Below are 13327 nucleotides of genomic sequence, written 5' to 3' on the forward strand. Positions count from 1 at the left end.
TATGCATGCATTAGCTGAACTCCACTGAACAGAGTTATCACAAATGTTATCGGTTGGTACGCAAGCACAGGTTATTTTTTTTTTTAGGTTCATTCTCACAGACTTCTCATCACATACTCGTATACACGCTGTTCAGTCAAATATATGTGCAGCAGATTTTGGAAAGATAAATTCAAACTGCCTTTTCAGGCAGCTATTTACATCACCTTCTATGAAAGCGACCAGCCGCCTCATAACCTTATGTACTTTTTTTTAACATCTCTCAAAACGATTTAGTACAGTCCGATTGCAATGTCATGCAGCTTGAGCATGTACAGACACTCGTTGCCGCGAGCTTTATTACCAACACGGTGCAACATTCAGTAAAAGTACAAGAGAATCGGAAACAGAAGTACTAGATCAAATCAAATCAATCTTTATTTCATCACCAAGGGAGGAAGGGGGATTCGGGTTAAAGCTGCCTATATATATGTAGGAACAGCATCGCAGAGCCCGGTCCCCCTATGTACACTTCGACGATATTGAACAACTACATGATAAAAGCAAACAAAGAAAATGAAAGAAGTCATACTTGTCGACAGCAAGTGCTGCGTTAGCACTTATGGCATAATTAAGACTTAATGCATTTAGTACGTATAATCATAATCTGCTTTCAGTAAAAGCTGTACAGAATCCCTCTCACGGTGACTATCAACGGTAATGCGTTTGGCATTGAATCACTGGCGACACAGCGTATTGCCACCGTCGAAACGAGTTGTGTATAACGCATGTACTGCAGGCGGGACTGCTCTTTCGTGCTTCCCCAAGATCACTCTGCGCCATCTACCACCGCCGCCGGGAAGCCTGCGCGAGGTCTCTGAAATGCATGGCGCGCCGGTGCGTGCGAACGCTTAGAACCGCGTCTTAGTCCTCTCCGAAGTTTTCGGGGGGGGGGGGGGCGCAGAGACCACCCCGGTGGTGCTGTAGCCTACTGCCCCTCACCTAAAGCAGCATTACCAGAGCACTGTTACCCACATCACTTGAGGTTTCTTTTGGGTTGCCTCTACCTTTTCACACAAAATGTTATTGTGGCTAAAAGCTTACTGGATCACCTGGATAAAAGAACTTTCCGCCTATGGCCACACCTATATTTTAGAACCTCATTAACTTATTAGGCAGGAAGTGTGGAAAAATACAGCAACATATCCTAGACAAAGATGAAAACAAACTGGAAGAGGACACGGGCATTAAATTACAATCTAAAAATAACATCCGAATTAATTCAAGGCAATGACGAGGCGGATATTGAGAATAAAGAAAAGAGCATGAACGAGAACGAAATGGAAAACGAGGGCTGAGAAATTGCACCTGGAAAAAATCCGGAGAGAAAATTTGTAAGCTCATAGCCATATAGGGTTAGACGAGGTTCCCGTTAGGCTTATTATTGAGCTAGGACCAAAAAGTAAGGAAGCTCTGTTGAAATCAGTAGAAGAAAAATTACCATTTGATAGGCGCATACCAAGTTGTCGACAAAGTAGAATGAATTTAATTTTTAAAGGTAAGGGGGGAAAAGATAGAATTCACTCATATATATCCATGTACATTATAATATACAGGTTAACAATGTAGGCAATTAAATTGAAAATGCAAGCAAGCACAGGCATATTTAACTGAGGGAGGGGGGCACTTGCACCTCCCCTGTTGTCAAAAGTGAGGGGGTGACAAAATTTGCCATTTGCTCCCCCCTCGCCCCACACACACTTTTGAAAGTGGGCACTTTCGGCCGCACATTGCAAAGTCCAACAAAACTACAGCTGAAGCTAAATTTGCCTTCTTACTAGAGTGGCCACGTAATGCTACGTGTCCCCTGCTTGGGCACCGAAGAGTCTTTTATTTATTTATTTCAGTACCCTAAGGGCCCGTTAGGGCATTACATAGGGGGGACGAAAAAGTTCAAGCATGATTGAAATCTGTACAATGTAAATATATGAAGGCATTAGGAACCATGAAAAACATCTAGCAGAAGCAAACAAAAAAATAGAGAGAAAGAAAAGGGTAACGAAATTTATACAATGTTTAGTAGCGTGAAACGCGCATAAGAACATAAAATGTGATGCAAACAATCAGTACCCATCCGAACACGAGGTTAAGGATAAACACTTAGGTAAACAGCCTACACAGACACATATCTGATGAAACGGAATGAATTTTACACAATGCCAAGCACTTGAAAACACTGTTTATATAAATATTCAAGAAAACGTGGGATCTGACAGGTGGACACACTCTAAAAAGGTTAGCAGTGCTGCATGAAATGATGATGATTCCGTAAGCGAGACAATGTTTGCAGGTAGCGAGTTCCATTCGGCAATAGATAAAACTAGAGGCGAATTTTGATAAGCGTTAGTCCTGGCAAATATAGGTTTTACTTTATGAACATGGTCTGTGCGGGTAGAGATATGGGGAGCGGGAAGAATATGGGCTCGAGCGAATGCAATGTTGCTGTGGTAAAGGCTATGGAAGAAGGTCAACCGTGATAATTTCCTGCGCATGTCAAGTGAAGGGAGATTAAGTGATTTCTTTAAGGTGGTCACACTTTGATAGCGAGAGTATGAAGTTAAGATGAACCGCGCAGCTTTATTTTGAACTGATTCAAGTAGGTTCGTGAGATTAGAGTGATGGGGGTGCCAAATTATTGACGCATATTCTAAAGGCCTGATAAGAGAACTGTATGCGCGAAGTCTGGTATCTGTGTTAGCAAGGTGTAAGTGACGTTTCAGGTAACCAAGTTTTTTGCATGCTTTTGAGGTGATGTGTTCAATGTGAGCATTCCAGCTTAAATTGGAGGTAAACAGGACACCCAAGTACTTGATTGAAGATACTGAGTCAACAGTAATACCGCGTATTGTATATTGCTCAGAGGTAGGTCGAGTTATCGAAGCAAATTTTACGTGTTTAGTTTTGGCTATGTTAATTTCCATCTGCCATGTGTCACACCAGTCAGTTAGTTTTGTTAAATCAGACTGCAACACAGAAATGTCGGCAGGGCAGCTTATTTCATTATACAAGACGCAGTCAGCTGCGAAGAGACGTATTTGTGAGGTAATATTAGTTGCGATGTCATTTATGTATATTAAAAATAGCAGTGGCCCAAGGACGGATCCTTGAGGAACTCCCGAAGTGACGTGAGTGCGGTTAGAAAAGCAGTTGTTGAGACTGATTACTTGAAATCGGTTCGTTAGGAACTCCTCAATCCATCGCGTCGTGTTATGGTCAAGCTGTAGGTTTCTAATTTTCAGTTTTAGTCGATTATGAGGTACTCGGTCGAAAGCTTTAGAAAAGTCAATAAAAAATTGGAGGACGCTTAAGCTTCGCATTCAAGAGTGGGACGCGACAGCGTTCCCGTCGACCCGCCAAGGGGTATAAGACAATGCGCTACGGCACAGCGATCACTTACGATGCGCCCCGCATCGGACTTAGCGCCCACCTATCACGCGGTGAGCGTCGAGCAACGCAGCGTTCGGCGCGGCAACGAAACGTGCGCCTGAGCGAACGGAACGAACCAAAGAACTCGGTGTCTCGGAGGGGAAACGATCTACGCCAGCCAAACGTCGTGATCGGCACGGGCAGAGAGATAGATAGTAATCTAAACCGGGAGCACGGCGAAGCGTTGTCAGGGGAGAGGGAGTCCCGCGACGCGCCTGGCAGTGGTCCCAATGCGGGCGCGGCGCGCCTCCTGTCGGGGCAGCGCCGTACATTGAGAGGAGGGAGTCTTCTGTGTTTGCCGCAAGATGGCTCTGCGTGTGCGGAAAGCGCAGAAGAAATGCAGCGGAAATTCACTTCGCAACTCGTGTAATTGCGACTTCTGTACGTTACATGTTCATAATTACCTATATACACCGCATTATAACTTTCCACGGCTCGTTTCGAAGGCAACACCGCATTCACTAGAGGCGCGTTTGCACCGCTTGGAAGCATCGAACTCGTGGCTGAGTGGTAGCGTCTCCGTCTCACACTCCGGAGACCCTGGTTCGATTCCCACCGGGCCAATCTTGGAAGTTGCTTTTTATTTATGAAGCGCCTGCCGTGATTTATCGCTCACGGTCAACGCCGCAAACGCCGACGCCGATGACACCGGCTTTTCTGCGACACGAGCTCCTTAACGCTATCGCGTTAAAATGGCGTCTGTACTAATCAATCTGTGCAAAGAAGTGTGAATATCTGTTACGAGTTCATAAAGTTGCGTCTGACATGAGCGATTTTGGCGAAAGCCATGTTGGTTATTGAGGAGCAGGTTATTATCGTTAAGATAGGCTATAATGTGAGAGTATAGGATGTGTTCCAGTAGTTTGCAGCAGATAGATGTCAGTGATATAGGTCTGTAATTATTAGGGTCTGCTGTATCACCAGATTTAAATACCGGTATCACTAACGCCGATTTCCAATCTTCCGGTAGGCACCCTGTATCGAGTGATTGCTGAAATATTAGAGATAATAATACTGAAGAGTAGTGCGAGGTTAATTTTAGAAGTTTGTGCCTCTTCGGGATGCGCTGTAGCGGACGACGCGCGGGATTCGTCATACACGCTCGCCTTGCGGAGAAGGCCTGGCACTGGGCAGTTCCCGCCCTAACAAATGTCAGCTTGTGACATATTTGCCGCATGTCCAGTTTTTTGGGACCACTATATCCGTATTTGGAAACACAGTCAGCTTGCCATATTTAACCTGGGTGGCAGTGGGGGAGGGGAGGCGGCGAGTGTAGGTCCTGATAAATTATTATAATCAGCCTCGCCCAACAGCTGGTGTGCCTTATGGCATGAAATCCTTAGATTATTACATGCTGGAACTATTGAATCTCCGTCGAGAGGTAGCCTTCATAGCATTGTAGTCTCCGTATCTTATCAACATCCGAATTCTAATCAAACCGTTTAGAGATATAAACTGTTAAATTTCATTGTGTAATGACGACTTATCCTAGATGAGTTTGTGAGAATAGGCTTGATCGATTGTGCAGAGCCATTTCAATACCAATAGAACACCGACTCGAATTTTTTCTAAAGTCACTTCTGACTTTGTGTGTTGCATTTTCAGGCTGTTTCTAAATAAGAGCCACACTGCTACTTGTTCCCGGCAGGAGCGAAAGCAGGAGATCTTTCATATTTTGAAGAAATGAAGGCCACTTTTTTTGGTGACGTGTACCGAAAATTTGAACTGTGTAGGTAGCTTATGTGCTCTGAAAACAGTTGCTGAATACTCGCTTTCTCCCAGTTATTATGCGTTATAGACGGCATTTATTTGTTTTCCCCCGGTATCTTCGGTAAGTTACGCGGGGTGCAGTGTTTATATTTATTCGAAGTACGAAGCAATGTTCTGGGTGAAGAGCGATAAATGTTTATTCTGTGTAGGTTCAATACAGCCTTTGTACGTAGAAAGTTACTTGTAGAACCATTCTAAGGTGTCATACTGCCACTAGTCGACGTGTTTCCGAGACTCCTGAAGCAACAGCACCAGATACGGACTTGAAATTCCGTGGAAATGGGGAAAACTTTAAGCTCAATGCGCTGCGAAACTTTCACTTTCCTGCTTTAAATGCAAGTGTCGCAGATAATTACTAAACACTCGTTTTTGCATGCGTTTTCGTGCATCTTAGGAAATTCGCAGTTTGTTTTTCCGGTGTCCTCGGTGAGCTAAACATGGCACCTTTTTTACATCTGGGGAAATTAGAAGCATGGTATATGTGTATGTGCAGGCGATGTTCCAAATGGGTGGGTTAAATGCGCATTTTCCTGTAGAATGTATATGCAAGTAGTCCATAGCGTTATTAGTTTATTTTACGAGCAGTGCAAAAAATTAGGCGGCTGCGCTGGCCTAATGATAACTACAACTGCGGTCAAATTTTGCGAACATAGGGGGAACAACACGCTAAGTTCATGTGTGATGGTAAATGCGTGTTGATAAAATACAGATTAACAAAATTGTAAGCAAGTACTCGAAGGTATCACGCTGTTATTAGCTATAGGCTTCCCAGTGTCCCAAGAGAGCTTTGCGTTTCAGATATTTTATACTTTGAAGAAATAGGCAGCATTTTAAGTGCAATGTGTCGCGTAGATTTAACCTTCCTGGACTATTTAGAAGTCTTACGAATAATTATTGGACACTCACTTTTTTTCATGCTTGATATTTTAGGTTCGCCTGGTGTCCTCTCTGACTAAATGAGAGAGCTTCGTTATGTTTGGTGACTCTAAGGGCAAGGTAATGGGTGATGTGTATGTAAAGTTCCAAATAGATGGGTTTTAGATAGGTGTTGAGTGATGTGTATGTAAAGTTCAAAATAGATGGTTGTCAGAGTGTTATGAACGCATCTAACGAGCGGGGAATAATCGAGCGCGCTGACCTGGCACAACTAGAAAAGTCACCAAGACCGAATTTAGCAAGAAATACTGATACTCCATGGGAACTCTGCGCAAAGTTAAGTGGGGTCGGATCAAACACAGCCTTTGTGAAGCAATCGCAGCCTCGCCCGCAAGGCGAAGCATCGATTGCGACAGCAAATGAGTGCACAGCTAAACGAAGTAAGGATAGTAGTTTTATCGGCCGTATAAACTTGGAAACATTCGCTTACTAACTGAATTAACAAGCATATCGTGTCAGCGCGCACAAGCAAACATGAACACATCACACTCGATGAGCGCGGACACTCGCTGTCAAAACGCTGGTTTGAGCAAGCGCGGCAGCAGCAGCGAGCGAAGTGACGTTCGCGCGGTCAACGCGAACTAAGCGGCGAGAACGTAGCGCGCACTAACGTATGAGCCGTCTGCAGATTACTTTCAAGATATGGGGCGCGCGGCCGGGCAAAGTAAGCACTTGTACTTTATACGCAATTGCTATCGCAATAAAAATTTCTTTATTCAAGTGTTAGAGTATGTGATATGGCATACTCTAACATAACCTATGCTTCCCAGTGTCCTGTCGTAGCTGTAGGTTACAAAAGGTTTATATTTCGTGGAATGGGTAGGGGGCTGATGCCAAGTGCAATATGCGATAAAAATCTTTACGTTGCTGGTCCAGTTAGAAGCCTTGCAAATAATTTGTGAGTCGTCGTATTTCTGCCCCCTTTTTTCATGCGTATAAATAAAACGTTCCTGCTTGGTTTCAGCAATGCCCACAGTGAAATAAACAATACGCTTTGTATATACTTGGTGAAAATACAGGGCGCGTTATAGGCTTTATTTAGGTTAACTACACAGACAGGGGACTAAGCATGAGATTTGCAGAGAATTATGCGTGCAAGCGATCAGGGGCTTTGTGAATCTGTTTTTACGAACAAAGAATTTATCTCGCTGCCCTCGGAGAACTGTGACTCTACCAATATCAAATCTATGGGAAATTGAGGGGGAGGGAGAGGGGCATGGAGGGAAAAGGACACCATGGTAAATGTTATGGCAAAGTAACATGTTAGTTGACGAATTAGTGGCTTTTTATAAATTTCCAACAATAACTGCTCGAAAGCATTAGATGCGGACAAAGTTTCAAACGGAAGTCATGTGCGGGCAACTATTTAAAGAGGCCCTGAACCACCCCTTCGGCTTTGTGAAATAACATAGTCCGCGTGTAGCGTACACTGCTGTGAACACCTGAGCCATGTTTTGCTGTGGTACGCGGTGCGTTGAGCTCGTAGGCGGATCGCGAAGTCGCCTTTCTCTCAAACGCCCTCACTTTTTGGACGCTTTATTTCGTCATCGGATGCACTATTTCGTCATTCCCGTGGACGGCTGCTATTGGCCGATAGCTGACATCAAGCTGCGGTCGGCTACATGGTGTAAATACCGCGGCCGCCGCGGAGTGCCGCCACGAGTCCACTTGCTAAGCGCACTGCTGCTCGCTGAGGACAACTGCGTTTGGCTTATGTTTGTCGTGTCGTAGGCACCAAAGGCGGAAGTCGTGGCGTGTAAAACCCATTTTATTCTGGAAAGTAGTGACGATCTTATTTGCCGCCGCACCCTCACCCACGCAGCTGTACTCCTCTAATTTTTCCTCTGTCGCCGCGCGTGCGCTTCCCTCTCGCTGATTGGCTGCGGCGCGCGAACCCTTAAGGGCAAGATATAGTCCGGCGTAACGCGCGCGCGCGGCCACGCGCGGCGCGGTTAAGCGACGTCGGTGAAAAGCGCGCACTCTACAGTCCGGCGTCCCGGCGTAGCCGGCGTGCTTAGGTGGCTTAGGCGCGCTTGGCGAGCACAACGCCGCCGGCGCGGACATAGAGCGTGTTTTCACGCGGCTGCCGCTAGACCAGAATGCACTGCGCGCTGCAGCGGCAGCGAGCAGAAGGCAGAATGGCGGCCTGCGGTGCGCGTACTGACAGTGCGGCTGTGGTTTTTTGAACATCCGTGTGGGATGACAGCGCGAGTGAGGACGCCTGCTTGAAGCGATTTGCAACCTTCCATGTGTATACGATGTGAAACGCATGGACCACCGCGACACAGAGCGCAAGAACAAGGCGTGGGAAGCTATACGAAAGCAGTGTGGTCTCGCCACAGGTAAGCTGCATTTCGCAGCTCCTGTACTAGCTATTGGTAGTCGCCGAGTTGAGGGCGCTTGTCGAATAGTTTTCGCATCTACATACATGGTCCGCTTCCGTTTTTGACGTAGCCGAAGTACTAGCAATATGAGTGCGATGTTCTGGCTGTCAGGCACGGCGGCCGCATTTCGATGGGGGCGAAATGCGAAAAACACCCGTGTGCTTAGATTTAGGTACACGTTTAAGAAGCCCAGGTCAGAAAGAAAGTGGTTTTCGCACGTAAAACCTTATGTTTTTTTTTCTGGCTGTCAGAACAAGTTAACACCATCCCGCAAAAGTTTTCATTTTAGCGCACGAACAGCGCGTGGAACGAGAAGCGCGCGCGCTACCCGAACGACGCGCATGCGCCATGTAAACAGCTGTTCGCCGCGGCGAAGTTGCGCTCCCGGACGCACAGATGGCGCCAGCCTCGAGCTGCGCGCGCACGCCGAACTCTAGAGGAAGCAAATTTCTCGCACCCCTGGCGTCGCTAGCGCAGCGTATCCGACTTCGCCTGCCGCGGCCTGGCGCGCCGAGAACGCCGGACTATATCTTGGCCTTAACGTCAAGAAGACGTCGTGAAACTTCGTTTAGCAATTTTTTTTTTTTTCGGCCGCCATCCGCCACGTGTTGATCGCGCGGCCACGGCGCACGTGCGTTTTGCAAGTTGGGTGGGCTTCGTTTGCCGGAAGAACGCCTGGATGCTGTGCTTTTCAATGCAGCTGCAGGCGGGAAAAATGACTAGCGTTGTTGCAATCCCCAGAGGAAAACAGGACGTCGTGCGGCGAAAACAATATCCGCGCAGCATCGGAAGAAAGGACTTCACACCTTCGAAACACGTCGTCTTTTTCTTTTTTTTTTCTAGGCAAGCGCTGTACTTCTGTCAATACTTGTAGGCAAAGTTGCACCAATATTTTTATAATTTTTGCAAGCTAGACTCTGTTAAATTCATCACAGTGAAGCAGTGCACTGTACGTTTAGCGCGTGTAAAACATGACGCAAACGTTTTTCTATCTGTTCGCGTCATGGTGCAGTGTTTTTTTTTTTTTCGCGTTCGCATTATTTTTAAACCATATATATTGTTGAAGAGTTGTGCCTGCGACTCGGCGTTCGCCCAAATAATTGTCTCGCTTTCCTTCATAACTTTTGAGCATTGCATTTGGGAAACCATGGAAGCCGATACTTTTTACTCTTGGTATGTTTACGCGTGTTCTATGCGGCGAGGTATATATATATATTCTTACAAGCACTTTTTTGACGGTGCAACGCGTAAGAAGGAACGGGAGCTCAGCGGAGGTCGTGTTTGATTGACAGTATCTACGCTTCTGCTGGACGCATTGAAGTACTTTGTGCGGCAAACTATTTCTGAAATAGCCTATTTTCACTTCAAATGCCTTTTTCCACTTCGATAAAAAGTGGTTCAGGGCCCTTTTAAAGTATGTGAAACTGTGACAGAGGAAACTGAAACTTTTATTGCACCTGTTCGAGAGGAACAGCTTCGGAGTGGGAGCGATGGCTGTCGCTTTAACGTGATTGTGTACTGTAACAGAACCGTCTCAACGTTGGTTATTTGAGCTGCCTGCACGCTAAAACGGCATCCACGACGAGAAAAAAAAAAAGAGCCAATGCACCATGTCACATGAGTATCGTATATAACCGAAAAATACGTGGTGTATATGAATAGCGGAGACGTGCTTAGAAGTATTTATTATTATTCGAAACGCACGCTTTATAAGTCTTTGTTATTTCTCGCCATCATCGCAAATACAAATGAAGCAGATCCAACGGACCCCGTTGAAATATATGTACAGCGAAGCTTTCCGTAAATGCATAAGGAGTGCTGAAACACGTGTTTGGGCTTATTTAATCTGAGCGCGAGATGAAACCAAAGGCTTTATTCATGTTATCAAGTATTCATGTATTCAATACAATGCACCTTTGAATGCAACCAGCGTTGTAATAGTTGAAAGACGGAAGCTGGCTTTCTGCGCCATTGGTATCGGGTAACCGGCCTCCGCTTAGAGGCGCAGATGCGACCGTACAGGGCATGGTACAGGGCGTTGCAGGTGACGCAACGCATGCGCAACATGAGCCCATCTCCGGTGCCCTCCCGTCTCATCGCGGCTCTCCGCGTCGCGACCCCTTCGCCCTCTCGACCAGCGGTCAACGACCCCAATGCGCAAGCTGGTTTCCTCCCTCGACCTTCCACTGCTGCGGGCGAAGTAGACCATCGTCCCTAATTGGCGCCGCCGTCTCGCAGCTGTGTGTGCGCTATTCGGCGAGAACGCACGAGCAGCAGCAGGCAGCCATGGTCAGCAAGAGAGGCGCACGGAGGTTCGCAAAGAAATCTTCACTTTAAGAATATAAATAAAAGGAAAGGCACAGTGCAAGCTGCAAACAGAATCATAATGTCGTACATCATACAAATATGCGGCAGTGACGTCAGTTTGTGTTACCCTAGTATTGCGGCCTCTTTCGATCGCAATCGAGCCCGATTCGGATAGAAATTCCCGACCCCAATTGGTTCCCTTCCGCAGCTTGCGCAAAAGCGCCAATCGGGACCGATCGGGCTCGATCGTCATCGAAAGCGCGCCGTTTGACACCGTATGAGCCGCCGCCACATGTGTTATGCGTAAGGTCACTGTGCGCTAGGTAAGGGCAGGCAAAACACGTACCTGGCGCAGGAATGTACTATAAGCTACCGACGAATAATTTTACGGACGGGATCTTCCAATATTTCCGGAGAAGGTGTATTGCGCGATAACGCTATGCATACGTAACTTTTCACGCGCCAATTCTAGCCAATTATGTGCTCACGGCCTATTGAAACATACCTTGGAACGTGAACGTAGTAAAATGAACTATAAGGACATGATGCGACGATTTTCCCCAGACACGTGCTTTAAAGAAGTATTAACTGTAGGGTAAAGCAGCGAAACAGCCATTTCACCGCCACAAAGAAACGCTGTGCAAACAACATCTGTCAAGATGTGTTGAAACCGAACTCCACGAGGCAAAAATCATAGTTGGCCTAGTAAACAGAAGACTCACTGCATACGTTCATTTGACTTAGGGTCTGCCTGTTCTTGTAATCTTTGTACTTAATTTCATTTTATTTTACTACCTTAAGGACCGCGTGCGGGGTATATTACATAAAGGGTGGTTAGCATGTGTACACAAGAGAAGGCAGGTGTTACGGTGAAATACAAGTTTGAACAGCTTCCAAAAGTTCTGAATGACATGTAATGACAGCGACATTGAAGGGTACGTCGTTCCAGTTTCTGGCAGCCCGAGGAAGAAATGAAGCTTGAAATGTGACAGTTCGTGTGCGAGGACGAGCAGCTTGGAGTTGATGGCTGGTGCGCTGTGACATGCGTGAAGATGATGGCATGATGTAAGGTATGGCGGCTTAATGAGCTGTAAAAGAATTTGGGAAAAATATAGAGCGTGATGATACGACGACGAAAAGCAAGAGATGTCAAGCTATGGTCCTATAACGTAAAACTATTCCACTATGTGTTTTTATGCTAATCTCCTGACGTCAAATTTGCGTAGCCGCTGACGCAAGCATGCATCGGTGGTTACCCGCAGGGTTGTCTGACTAGACCAATCAAACGCTCTCCTCGTTTATAGGAGGTCACTTTTGTTTGCTTTAAAAACGAATGACATTGCCTATACAGTGAGCGGCTTGTCATATCTAATTGGCTGACAAGAGGCGAGGAGCACGCTCAAGTGCACGCCGAGTCAGTGCACTGAAGATCGATAAACGGATGAATAGAGTGGTGCCGGCTTCTGCGATTGATCCACTTTCCCTTACATAGCTTGCGGTGGATGGTCGAAAACCGCGGCGGCATGCAAAAGAAGGTTAAGAATGCCGCTAAAACGGATCCTCAGCAGAGTTGGCAGAGCGAGGTCGAAAACGTGCCGAAAGCGCTCGAAAACGTTACGCGACCACGCAAAAAGTTTTATTGTAGGCAAATAAACCCATGCTCTCCGGCAGGTACAAGTAGCCAGTGCCTGAGCGATCGACGGCAGCCAACCCAAAGTAACCTTTCTATGCAAGTGAGAGGGGGGGGGGGGTACCTTTATACTAGTACAAATGTGAATAATGACCGCCATTCGCCATAAACACACGTAAACCCGGAAAAGACAATTGAAATAAGGTGTATCTCACAGGTACACCTATGAAATACACCTCTCCTTTACTTGGCAAACAAGGAACCATATTAAATGCACTCGAGCATGAAAGAAGCAACGGCAAATTCCGTAGATAGTGCAATGCCGGGCTGACCGGCGGCGGAGATGAAGCAGGCGTTAAAGGGACACTAAAGCGAAACAATAAATCAGTTTAGACTAATGGAGCATTGTTTGAGAACCTTGCAGGCAGTCATTAAAAAAAATAGTTTGATTATTAGATGAGAAAATGAAGGTCCAAGTATCAGTATTTGAATTTCGCGCCGAAACCCCAACGCCGGTACGTCAGCGTGACGTCAGGGATTCCAAAGTATGTTTTCGCATTTGGGCCGCGTTGGCTGAATAAAGGTTCCCGAAATATGCCATGTTTAATATTTGGTTCCTTTGGAACACAATGTAGTCAATCTGTACCTCTATATATATTTAGTAGGCCCTAGAAGATGCCATCAAAATCCAAGACGTCACAGCCCCTAGGTGCGGGAACTGAAGTAGGCGTCGCCACCCTTATTTCGTTCTTGCGCTTTTTCTCGCTTACCAAACGTCTTATCGTTGTAAGAGTGGTGTTTTTGGTGTTGTAGAACGGTAATTTACTGATGCAGA

Source organism: Dermacentor albipictus, chromosome 1 (assembly GCF_038994185.2).
Source record: "Dermacentor albipictus isolate Rhodes 1998 colony chromosome 1, USDA_Dalb.pri_finalv2, whole genome shotgun sequence".
Lineage (NCBI taxonomy): Eukaryota > Metazoa > Arthropoda > Arachnida > Ixodida > Ixodidae > Dermacentor > Dermacentor albipictus.